Source organism: Hippopotamus amphibius, chromosome 1 (genome assembly GCF_030028045.1).
Source record: "Hippopotamus amphibius kiboko isolate mHipAmp2 chromosome 1, mHipAmp2.hap2, whole genome shotgun sequence".
Lineage (NCBI taxonomy): Eukaryota > Metazoa > Chordata > Mammalia > Artiodactyla > Hippopotamidae > Hippopotamus > Hippopotamus amphibius.
The window spans coordinates 162105042-162118138 of NC_080186.1; the positions used below are offsets into that span (position 1 = coordinate 162105042).

Here is a 13097-nt window from a genome sequence, read left to right on the forward strand (position 1 = left end):
GCACTGCTCAGCAGCACTCAGCTAGAAGTTGGTCTGGTCTAGAGGTCCAAGAAGGCTTCACTCACATGTCTGGTACCTTGGCAAGATGGCTGGAAGTCTGGGCTCAGCTGGGTCCCTTTCCACACAGTTTCCCCCTGAGGATGATTGGACTTATTAAAGAGTGGCTCAGGTATCCAAAAAAACCAAAATGGAAACTCTCAAAGATGAGGCTTATAATTGGAGAGTGTCACTTCTGTACTCCGCTGGTCAAAGCAGTCACAAGCTAACCCAGATTCAAAGGGAAGGGAAATATAACCCACCTCTCAATGACAGGGATGCAAAAAAGTTGAGGGTTTCTTTAACTTACTTGAGGACTAAGTTCATTCACCGTTATATTGCCAGCTCTTAGCACACCACCTGGCATATGAACTCATAAATTTAACTAATGGATATATTCTTGTAGATAAAATCTGATGTATTTATAATATGAAAATATTAGATTTGCAGCTAGATCAAAGCTGAGGTCTAATTGGACTCTTAGAAGCACTCCATTCCACATGTTCCATTCTGGGGCTACCATGGGTCATCTCTACCATGCTGCATCTCTCAGAGTATTTGAACTTCAGTTTCCTTTTTGGTTAATGAGGCACAATGTATCCTGCATCTCACAGGATTCCTGTAAGAATTAAATGGTATAATATATGTGAGAAAGTGTTATAAACTGTAAAGTTTGTTTAACGTTAGGTTTTCATTATTGTCATTGTTCCCCAGGATGAGGAGTGGACAAGGCCAGAGCCCATAGATCCCCAGCCCTGGAGAAGGATCCCTCAACCTCACCCCATTCTTCCGCTCTTACCCCTGCCAGTTCCTGAGGAACAGACATTAGGAGGATGCACCAGGTCTGTGCAGTCCAGTTCTAGCCAGGGAAGATTTATTTCCCCACAGTGGCTCTAATTATGGTTCGATGGGTCTCCTAATTCCATAATGATCTTGGTGCCAATGCCTCCCACCCTGGGCATCTCTGCAGAGGCTGTGGGGAAATGGGAAGCCACACTAGGTAAACAAATAAGAATGATTAGTTGCATTTGACCAGCCCCTTGTCACCTGAGCTGGCCTGTTGTGTGCTCCAACATATGGAGTAATAAAGACACCGCTGAGAAAAATGACATTCAACTTGTCACTCTAACCCAGCTCAGAAAATGCAGTATTCTTTTCCTGAGAAGAGCCGTCTTGAAACCCTCTGTCCCACAGACACTGCCTTACTTTTCATTTTTGTGTGTCTCATTTTTGACTGGAAGGAGGATTTGTCTGCCTGAGTAACACCTCTTCTTCCAACCTTTCCACAAAAGCTCCTATACAGTCTGGGCATGATGTATAATGTGTGCGTAGTATGTGTACATCTGGGAGTGGGATAATTACTTAGAATATAAGTAAGGATGTAAAGCAGGATTCCCTGTGAGAGTCTATAAGTACCTACACGTGTATATGTGTGTGATTTAACTTTGCCCAGCCTCTAGCACAATGTCTGTGTAGCCAACAGGCATAGAAAAGAATAGTACTAATAGCTAAGAACTATTCAGCACTTACTGTGTCAGGCACCAGGCTGAATGCTTTATATATGTTATCCCATTTAATCTCTATAACAATTACTGAGGTGAGTACTAATATTATCTCCTTTTTACAAATAAGGAAACACACCTCTAAGGTTGGTTAAGGTTTAAGCAACTTGCTTAGCTAGTGAGGGGCAGTCAGGACTTAAAACATCTGTCTGATTTCAAAGCCTGTTCTTACACAGCTCCACAACCCCAAATCTAGGCTCTCTGCTGACAACGATGTTGGATTTGATGATCCAGTGTTCTGTGACATGCCACATGGCAAGCCTTATTCTCCACATGTGATTTCCCAAAGCTTTGGTGTTTGGGGACCTTTAGTAGGGACAATGTTAGAGGAGGGAAGTGTGCTTCCATTATTGGCTTGCTGACCCAGGTCTGTGCTGGTGTGGTCAGTCACTGTACCCATCACTCCCAGGATTCCCTTGTAGCAGACACCATCCCTCCTGCAGCTCCCTGCTTGGAGAAGTGGCCCCTGGTATAGGGGTAGGCATAGATTCGACCAGGAGCAGGCCCAGATAGGCTACCTACCCTACAACAGCCCTGAAGTGGACTGATTCTTAGGGCTCTTCCAGGTGTGGGATGTGGAGACTGCAGTGAATTATTCCAATCAACCCGGCTCACCCCAAATATGGAATGCACAGTTAAACTGTCTCAGCCAGTCAGACATCTTGGTGTGATGTAAATGTCAAGAGTGAGAGAACAAGTAGTCCTTGAGAAGGAGAGATGAAAGAGTAGCCTGTTTTCAGACCACCTTGGATCCAGTTTCAGTCCCTGCCTGTCTGTCTTTATATCAGCCCTTTACTGTGGGCCTGGCAAACCTGAACTGTATGATTAAGGGGTGAGGAATTTGGAGGCTTGAGGGAAAATCCAGGAGACAGAGATGTGAACTGGATGATTGGGTACTGTGCAAGGGAAAGAAAAGATAAGAAATGACCCACAGAGGTGACACAGGTGAGGCACGGACTTGGGGGTGGGTAAAGAACTGCTCAGGTAGGCTGTCAAGTTGTCTGCTTCAGGGTGTATGATATTAATGTTCTCCCCCATCACCCCTACAATACCGTCACTATATTCTGCATTTCACCCTGATGTTTTTGCAGTATGGGTACTTAGTGGGGAAATGGAGCAGAACGAGGGACAGTTGACATCTAGGTTATACTCCATTTGTTACCAGTCTGGTCTCCCTAGGGTCTCCGATTGGTTTTTAAGGCTACTTTATAAGTGTATGTTTGCATGTTTCACTAGACATTTCTAACTGTGTAATTATAGAGGAATATATCTGTGGCAATGTGCATATCATTGTGTGACAGTGTTCATGTATGTGAATGCAGGATGTTTTCATTTATCTATACATATAAATATGTATGTATGTCCTGGGTGTTATGAGTCTGAATGTGTAAGCTGTGTGCATGAGTGTGGGTGTTTGTGTCAGAGTGTGGGGCTTGTGGCCCACTATATTTTCCAGAGGTGGCTGCCATGATATATCCCACCTCACACGTCCTCTTTACAAGATGACGGTGACATTCCTCCCATCGAGAGGTGAGCTCTTTTTCCTTCTCCTTAAATGTAGACAGACCTTTGTGACTCCCTCAACCAATGGAGTATGGCAGAAATGATGTTACTTGACTTCTGAGGCTAGACCATAAAAATACCACGCACCTTAATGCTTGGTTCTCTTGGGATGCTCATTCTTGGAAACCAGACACCAAGTTGTGAGGAGGCCAAGTAGCTGCTGGGGCTGTCAGCCAAGACACTGAAAATTGGCCTCTCCCCTAGCTGAGGTCCCAACTGCAGCCATGTGATTGAGCACCATGCCTTAGTTGAGCCATCCCAGTGGACAGTGCACAGAGCAGAGTCTATTTTTCCCTGCCAAGCCCTGTCCAAATTGCTAAATAAATGATTGTGGATGCTTTGCTATGCGGCTGTAGCTATGTCTGCCCTAACTGTGCGTGTGTTCCTGTGATTCAGTGCCTTTGTGGGTGCCTGCAGGCAGTACATTTGTGTCAAATGTCTGTGTACATGAGTAGGTGTGTGGTTGAAGGTGTTTCTGGAGACAGAATCATGGTTTTTGTGGTTTAGCTTTGGCCTCAGTGGGAGCTGTTTGGTGAAAACCCTTTGAAATCTTGTCTGTCTTCTAAGTCCCCTCTTTTGCGTGTTTTCCCTTTGAACCAGAGAGGCCTCTTTAGCTGAAAGCAAATGCCGCTTAAATTCACTGACCTTTTTCTGGCCAAAACCCCCTGGAGCTGCCAAAGTCTTCTAGCAGGTGGGAGGCTGCCATCAGAGGCCTCACATCCCTTTCACAGGGACTGAAAACACTGTTCTTTAAATTTTCTTTTTCTGCTACTGAGGCCTTCAGAAATGCACCAGAGACAAAGCAAAGCACAGACACTGGGGTCCTTGATGTCTCCTGGGATAGAGAGATCTAGAATTCCTGACTTAAACCAAGGAAGCTGCTGATGGGCTCAAGCGTGCCCAGGTCCCAGGGCAGAGGTCATCTGGTCTTTGCCCTGCCTTGTCTGCTGCAATCTACTCCTGCAGCCCAGGTAGTAGAGGACCCTGGTTCAGATGGCCAGTTCCTCTTGGTCTCCTCGGCAGTGCCCCTCAGTTTCTTGCTTCTTCCATGTTGGCAGCTTGATTTAGCTTTTCTGGGACTGCAGAGAACTCTCTCTAGCTACACACTCCTGCCCTTGCACTGCCTCTCAGCCTCTCAGGACCTCTAAAGCACTGCTTTCCAATGGAGTTTTTAGTGACGATGGAAACGTTTCATAATCTGCACTGTCCAATATGGTAAACATTAGCCACATGTGGCTCTTGAGCACTTGAAATGTGACTGGTGTGACGAAGGAACTGAGTTTAAAATTTTATTTAATTTTAATTAATTTAAATCTAAACACTACACATGGCTATTGGCTACTGTGTTGGACAGCACAGCTCTGAAGAGTTCACAGAGAAGATTTTTTATTTGTAAAATGGGGATACAAATCGGCCCCATCTGCCTCATAGGGCTGTCTGAAGCAAACAAGATGATGAATGGGAAGGAGTTTTAGTCACATAAGGGATCTGGAAAGATAGCAGTGTGAACTAAGTGGGCTTATTCTTATAGCTCTTTGTTAATATTTCTGTTTATGGCCCTTGCTGGACTGTATTTATTTGATCTGTTTACATTTCCGTGTCTCTCATCTGACTCTGAGTTCTTTGAGGGTAAGAACAGGTGGGATAGCATTATAGCTGTATCCTCATAGCCAATGGCTGGCATGCAGCTTGGTACTCACCTTTAAGTGAATAAAACGTCTGGAGTTCAGAAGTGATTCCTGGCAGCAGGATTTAAAGTGTATGGTGAGAGCTGGGTGGGGCTGGGGGATGCACAGAGAGGAGGGAGCAGGACAATAGGGTGGTGAGACAGAGAGCTAGGGCTCCAGCTCCCCATGCTCAACATTCTAGAGCCATCCAGAGAGAGCAGGGAGCCAATTCCTGATGCCAGGAATGATTTTTGTACAACTGGGTAACAGGCTTGTGGGAGATTAATTGAGAAAGGTTGATCAGAGGAGAAATGATCTATTCACACATTTTGCTTGTTGAGGAGGGCCAGACTGATCATATAAATCTCCGCCTAGGTTTTCATTTGATTGATGGTGGCAAGGTTGAAGGTGGTTCCTCAGGTTCTTTACCTTTCCAAGGTTTTGCTCTTCTGGGGAATGAAAGAGGGAACTTGGAAGCTCTCCAACAGAGCTGTAAGGGACAGAAGTCTTTTTAGTTGTTGTTTACTTATTTAAAAAGAAATTTAAAACTTATTTCTTCTCAATTCCAAGAGTAATACAAGGAAACAAAGAGAAGAGACTAACATGGTCCCATCACCCAATCTGATCCCTGGATTTCAAACTTTCCACCTTTACAATGGTCCTCCTTGTTTGGGGGCCATGAGAGTAGAGGCAGTCTGCTTAGGTCCAGCCCTGCACACTGATTTTAGCAGCTCAATAGGCTTGAGCTCAGCGCTAGTTCCTCTGGAAAGGTGGTTCTCAATCAGGGCTTTTAAAGGTTTGGGTGTTGGGAGCAACACAGAATTTCCCTTCCGCACATACTTGAGTTGGTTAGATCTGTCCCGAGAAGAAAGCCAGGCTCCTGTGAGTGTTGGCAGCTGTGTCCAGCTGGACTCTTCTCTTGGCTCATGCATTTATGTATGAATTCTGAGATTTGAGCTTATTCTATTTTTAAGCATCTTACTCTTGTAGTACTTTATTAATATCCTTTTTATAACGTGTCAGGCTCAATTGTAATTTATATATTCACTCTGCAATGTATCAATGATGCAATAAATATTTGTTGAACGTTTATTATCTGTCCTCATGGTACTAGGCAGTGACACAAACTAGAATTATTCCTGGGCTCAGCTACTCTCACTGGTCTCCTGGGTGAGATGGGAAAAGTGAGCTGTTCCCTGTCCTTTCCCACCCAGTCCCAGGGAAGTATCTTATGTAGGTCTTTTTTTTTTTTAAAGAGAACTTTAAAAATTTATTTATTGTTTTTTGGCTACATTGGGGCTTTGTTGCTGTGCGTGGGCTTTCTCTAACTGCGGCAAACGGGCTTCTCATTGCAGTGGCTTCTCCTGTTGTAGAGAACAGGCTGTAGGCACGCAGGCTTCAGTAGTTGTGGCACACGGGCTTAGTTGCTCCGGGGCATGTGAGATTGTCCCCAACCAGGGCTTGGCCCCTGTCCCCTGCATTGGCAGGTGGATTCTTAACTACTGTGCCACCAGGGAAGTCCCCTCATGTAGGTCTTTCTAATAAACTGGCACTACTCACTGAAGCTTAGGGGCTTGTTCTCTCTCCCCAGGCTACTAACCAAAGTTTGTTCAGAGTTGCGAACTCAATCTTCCATCTGCTTATAGTAAACATAATCAAGAAAGATTAACTGCTATAAGGTCACATAATACGTGGAGAACAGAAAGGAACTCCACAGATAGGTTGATTGCTTGTTTTTGTTTAGATTATCCTTTTCTCTGATTTAAATTCCCAGTTCTAGCACTTTCGGACTGTACACCCTTGCATAAGTCCTTCAACCTCTTTGAGCCATAGCTTCCCCATCTATAAAAAAAGGGTAACAGTTCTGATCTTAAAAAGTTATGAGAAGTAAATATAATGTATACGCAACACCTGGCATATAAGATATTCAGTGGTAGAGCAGAATTAGAGCTGCAGGAGACTTTTACTTTTAAAATAACTGGTCGTCAATTCACACAATACATAAGTATATGAAGTAGGTGCCCTATTCTGCATTAATTTTCTAAGTACAATTTATTGCTTTGAGACTACTTACTGTTTTATCTCGACTCACACCAGTTTGATTTTTTACTCCCTACCACCTCTGGTTTCTTTTTTTTTCCGCCGTGCCGTGTGGCTTGCACCCCCACCAGGGATGGAACCAGCTGCCCCTGTAGCGGCAGCGCAGAGTCTTAACCCCTGGGCCGCCAGAGCAGTCCCAGCACTGGTTTCTTTCTGATGATCCTTCCGCTAGAAAGAAGTTAAGCTCTGATTTAGAAGCAAAATCCGGCCCGCAGGTACCTCACGCTGGCGGAAGGATACTGGGGTAAATAAGTTCCAGGAGGTTTGCTCAGGTAGAAGCTAGGGGGCGGGACTTAACAGAAGCCGGGAGGGGCGGTGCTGACGACTCCGTGCCGGAAAGGGAGCGAGGCGGCTGTCCGCTGTCTGGAAGATGACAATTGGGCGAGGAGGCGAGTGACATAATAGCAGCGCCCTCACGAGTTCTGACGGTGGCTGCCGCGTCTGCGTACGGGGAGCTGGTTGCCGTCGCGGCCGCCTGGAATTGTGGGAGTTGTGTCTGTCCCTCGGCTGCCGGGCGGGAAGCCGAAGGTAGGGGCGGTGAGGGCCGCCCGGCCCTGGGCCTGGGCTGGGGACTTAGGGCGCTGCTCAGGTCTCCTCCCGCCAGAGGCCCCGGCGCTTTCCCAGCACTGTTCCGGGGTCCCTACGTATCCCCTGGGGCTAGTGTCTCCGAGGGGGGACGTACAAGTGGGCTCTGGGCTCCTCACTAGTTTCCGCAGACCTGGCCTCTCAGCCCAAGGCTGCCTTCCCTGCCTTTCCCACTCAAAACGTCTGCAGTAACCCTGCTTTAACGCCAGGAGATGAGGCAGTGGGGCTTTTGGCTTCGCATCTGTTTTAGTTCCCTTCCCTTTTCCCGTCTCCTGGCCTCAGTTTGCATTTGTCCAGCTGCTCCACTGTTGACATTCTGGTGGTGTCTCTTCACCATATGGAATTGAGCCCTAGCCGCGTCGTACTTCCACTTCTGTCTTGTGTTTTCCTTTGCCCTGGTAGACGAAATACAGTACTTGCCTTTGAAGTAGGGGTTAGAGACTTTGGTGTGTTTCAAATCACCCAGGAGGTTGTGCATATCCCTGGGTTTTACTTACAGGAATTTTGGATAAAGTGGGGCATGGGGGTAATGGACAGTCCTCCCCAGGTGGTTCTGATTCAGGTGGTCCTGAAATCCTCGCTTTGAAAGTCTGCTGCAGAAGGCAGGAGAAAATCATTTGATATATGAGCCCCATGTGGGAAAGACAAGGAGTCAGGAAATGCCCAACACCTGTGAGGCCAGTGGGGGCTTCCTTTGCACTAGAGGAGCTAGAGGGATGTTTGATACCTTAAAAAATAATAATTTAAAAAAGATTCGTATGTAAGGTCAGTTTTCTAATAAATATTTTTAAATGTTTGGCCTTGATTCAAGTCCAGCTGGCTTTCCAACCTAAGTAAAACAAAACAAAAAGGCAAACTGCTTTGGAGGATTGAGCAAGTTAAATTAAACCCAGACTAGGTAGACAGGCAAAGAATGAATCCTCCATGTTTGCTAAGAGAAGAAATTGATGTTTGTAAACACAGTGTTTGTTTTGACAGTGTGAAAGATGTGATTTGTTTCTGTGTGTCTTTTTAGCTCTCAACCCACCCAGGCCCTTTTCTTTTCTAATAAAACTACAGCCAGATTTGGAGATTGGATAGGATTTTCATGGAAGCCAGGACATGAGGATATCAGGATTGATGTTTGTATAAAATGGATCAGGACTTGGTCTGTGGCTCCAGTTGAGAAGATGGCCCTTGGGTTTTTGCAGTGTTGCCACACCAGATTTATTTTTACCTTTCTTTTGGGTGTTTAGTGAATTAAATCTGCTAATTAATACATTAGTATATTGTTCTGATGAAATTGGCAACAGAAAAGACTTATTGCCCCCATTTTACAGACAGTGGGAGTGGGGAGTATGTTAATAAGGATGTGGTAGCCCAGGAATGAGAAATTGCCTTGTCCTCTGATTCCTGCTTTCTTCCCCTTTACTGCTGTCTTTGAACGCCAGCTATTACTTCTCTGCAGAGGCCAATATTGAGCCCTGGTGTATTTCATTGACAGGAGAAAAGGCTAATGAAGTGAAACTGAAAAGTTAAAAAATGGGTTTAAAATAAACATGCCAGAACTTAATTCTCAATGAGTGTTGTTCTCCTTTAGAATGGTATACATAGGTGTAAGTGGTAGGGATTGAGGATAGCATCACTTAAGTGATATGGCCTTTGTTTTTTGGGCCATGCTGCACAGCATATGGGATCTTAGTTTCCCCACCAGGGATTGAACCTGGGCCCTTGGCAGTGAAAGCACAGAGTCCTAACCACTGGACTGCCAGGAAATGCCCTGAACATGAGTTTTGATTCTGAGTCTATCACTTATTAGCCATATAACCTTGGACAAGTTATTTCACCTCTTAGACTTGGTTTTCCAATGGATAAAAATGAGAATAATACTTTGAAGAGTGGTTAAATGAGGTAGTACATATGAGAGATCTCTTGGGACATAAGAATGCAATAACTGTTTTCACTCTCAAAGAATGAAGATTCGCTATTAATGAGAATATTAAAAAAGACAGGAGGGGCTTCCTAGGTGGCGCAGTGGTTAAGAATCCGCCTGCCAATGCAGAGGTCATGGGTTCGATCCCTGCTCCAGGAAGATCCCACATGCCGCGGAGCAACTAAGCCCGTGTGCCACAAAAAAAAAAAAAAAAAAAAAAAGACAGGAGAGTTTGTAAAGGCAAGTTGTACCTTTTTCCAACAGGTGGATGCCTTCTAATTGTCATTTCATTGTTTGTGTATTCATGCTCTGACCTTCTCATCGTGCCTCTTGTCTTTTTCTTCATTCATTTTCTATCCTTTGCTGAGTGAAGCTGTGCTGCGGAGGCTGTCTGCCAGGCTCTTGGAGTAAGCCTCTTTTCAGGAGAGCTAATTTGAACATTCTTACAGTGCCAGCCCCTTGGTCATGGATTCCTGGGGATTTTTCTCTGGAGCCTCAGCTGGTGCTTAGATCATGCTCTGTAGCACAGACATCTCTAACGCCTGGATTTGGTGTCAATTTGGAGACCTGTCCTTGTGGAGCTAATCTTTTTTCTTTCTGAGTGAGGATGAATGCTTTATCCTTCTCTGGGTTGGCTTTAAAGTTGCAAGCCTTAGTCTTCCACAACATAGAGCTTCTTATTTTAATTATATATGGTCTAAGGAAGGAATATCCTGCCCTTTTCTTCATTTACTTTCATCAAGGGTTTTACTGCTGAGTAGGGGAGGAGAATAGCCTGTTGTCATTCAGGTAGGGCTGTCGGTAACCCCTGATAACTAGCTTCAACAATAATTGAATTTGTCTTTGGGATAAAAACCACATAAAAGAGTCAAGCTGCTCAGGACACATGTGAAGGACCTGCCAGAATTTTCCTGATTTGTGAAGAATTTACACCTGGAATCCTCACTGGTGCAATTTTCTACCTTGGAGAGAGAGACTCCAGGAGCACCTGAAGTATGTTTAGCCCAGACTGATAGACAAGGGTATGGTTGTGTTGGCTGGCCATGTCTGCCCTCATTCTCCTAGTAGCGTCCTAGGCACTATTTGAGGCACTGAGAAGTGACTTAGTCACTTATGGGCTGCTATGATAGAATACCATAGATTGGGTGGTTTAAATAACAGACACTTATTTCTCACAGTTCTGGAGGCTGGAAGTGCAAGATTAGAGTGCTAGTATGATCAGGTTCTTGTGGAAACTGGGTTGTCCCTTTGAATATCTAATCAAGTGTTTCTCAATCTTTTGTTCCTTAGCACCTTCTGAGACATTTTTTCCCCTAATTGCACCCCTGCCTCCAGTCAATGGAATTTTAATACCACAGATGCACTGTGTATCTGTTTATGTACTCTGGACCTTTGGAGGGCCACAAACTGTTGTAATATCTAAGATTTTTTCTTCCCCAAGAATCAGTTTTCATCCCTTTGGGGGGTGATTTTCCCCTCATTGAGACTGCATGGTCTTATCCTATATTGTCTTACTAATATAGTCATCAAGGCTTGTTTTCTATCTAGACGTTCCAGCTGTTACCATAAGCTTTTTTTTTTTTTTTTTTTTTTTGGTCACACGGGCTTAGTTGCTCCGAGGCATGTGGGATCCTCCTGGAGCAGGGATCAAACCTGTGTCCCCTGCATTGGCAGGCGGATTCTTAACCACTGCGCCACCTAGGAAGCCCCCATAAGCTTTTTTAATACTTCAAATACCAAACTAGTAAAAGCAGCAGAATATTATCTCATTCAATCCTCACATCAACCTTGTAAGATAGTTGGTATTATCCTCATTTCACAGATGGAGTAACTGAAGCTAAGTGAGGTTAAGTCATTTGATCAAGGTCAAAAAAGTTTGGTGTAGCCAGCCTTTAAATCCAGTTCTGATTCCAAAGCTATTTTTGTTGACTGTCCTGCTCATCCCCACCCCTCAAGAGTCTGCAGTCATCAGCAGGATAATTGACCATTCAGCTTATTTTCTCAAGGCCCTACTAGGTACCAAGCCAATAAAAAATGTTGTGAAAAGAGAGTTCCTGCTGTTGAAGAGGTCACTGAGTGACCTCTCACAGGTTGGAGATGACTTAGGGATAGTGCCTTTGTTACCGTCTCCTGTTTGGGCCCCTTATATGGCTAGCTAATGGTTGTCATGCAAAGATTGGAGCTAGCTGGCTTTTAGGAGGGTCAAAGCTGTGGATTTGTCCTTACCAGTTCCATTTTCCAACCAGCAGAACTGTTTCTAATCACTGAACATGTTATGTACAGGGTATTAACAAATGGGTGCAGCAGGCCCAGTGAACTCCTTGGCCATTAGATGTTTGTGAGCATGAGGATTAGTAAGAATGATGTTTATTTTTTGCTTATTGATATTCTTAATAATTCAGAGTGTAAGTTGTCCCTTTCTGAAGGTATTCCATACTGTCTGCCTCAAACCTTAATGATGTTAAGAGAATGGGAGAAGAAATGGAATATGGGTGGAGGTGGGAGGGATATTTTTACCTGGACTTCTCCAAAGAGGCAGGAATTGAGTTTATTCTTTACTGTTTTTATTTTCTTCCAAATCTTGGGAGTTTTGAGGTGTTGCATTTACCATTTGCTTCTCTTGTGCCTCCTTGGCCTTTCTCACAGCTGAACCCAGGTGTTCCTGGTCTGGAAATTGGAGCCTTTGGGTAGTGTATGATATTTAGCCCATGTTACATGTCATATTCACAGAGAAATGGGAAGGGGTATGTTTCTGAGGTCTGCTTGCTGGCTGTGTCTTGACTGAAAGCACTCTTGATTATGCCTTTTAATTGCCACTTATTATCATCACAGGTAGAGGAACTTACAGCTGTCAATGAATTGATTATTGATCATGTCTCACCACTTCCCTTTATGCAAGTTGCCTGCTCTTTCTATCTTGTGAGAGAGAGAGGCGTTCTAGAAACTGGAAGAAGAATGGGATGCATCCCAAAGGTCTGGTGAGGAAGGCTGATGCCAGTGGACTTTTAAATGGACATCTCTTTACATTTGTGAATAGTTTCATGCTTATGCCTCTCATTTCTGTGAGGCTCCCAAGGAGGTAGCATCCATCTGACCAAACTGTAGAAAACTAGCAGGCTTCAGTTCAGTGGAAGACACATACAGTAGGACAATTGATACAGACAACATTGAATGATCATGCTGTGAATCATGACCAGTGATCACTGCTAGTGAGTAGTAGACATTGGAAGCATAAGAGGCCAGCTCCTTAGCAAGGATATTAAGGTTGATTTTGTGACCTACAATATCTCATACTCATGGGGATTGAATTTGATTATATTCATGAAGCAAAGTCTCCATCCTTGGGCCCAGCTGCTAAAGTCTAAATTCATGGTATTTCTGTCCTGGAAGAGATCACCCTAGGGGGTCTTTATATCGATTTCATTGCAAACATCAGGACTGAGTCTGGTTCAGATCCAAGGGATGGCTGTTTGTGGTTCCTTGGGCGAGTAAAGAGTCAGGAGGTTCTCTTCTAGTTCTGTCACCACCCAGTGCTTCAATTTTGCTTTCAGTGGGTTCCTATTTTACTGATAAAATGAGCCCCAGAGAAGTGAAATGGGCCATATACTTTGTTTAGGGCCACCATTGTATTAGTGGCGGAGCGGAGACTCAAGCCAGAGGGCTCGCAGAAGA

The 13097-nt window shown here is 44.5% G+C and overlaps 1 protein-coding gene across 3 annotated transcripts in view; it reads left to right on the forward strand.

The window, feature by feature from the left end:
• The window catches only part of SIL1 (SIL1 nucleotide exchange factor), a 265775-nt gene that overhangs the window by 45682 nt on the left and 206996 nt on the right, over positions 1 to 13097 (forward strand). The window contains exon 1 of one of the 3 annotated variants that reach the window (XM_057734011.1): positions 751 to 878. The exons of 1 other annotated variant lie outside the window; for it this stretch is intronic. The gene's annotated coding sequence lies outside the window, so the exon portion shown is untranslated. Of the gene's footprint in view, positions 1 to 750; positions 879 to 7332; positions 7457 to 13097 lie in introns of those variants that run through there. One more of the 3 variants, XM_057734009.1, reaches the window with a different exon arrangement.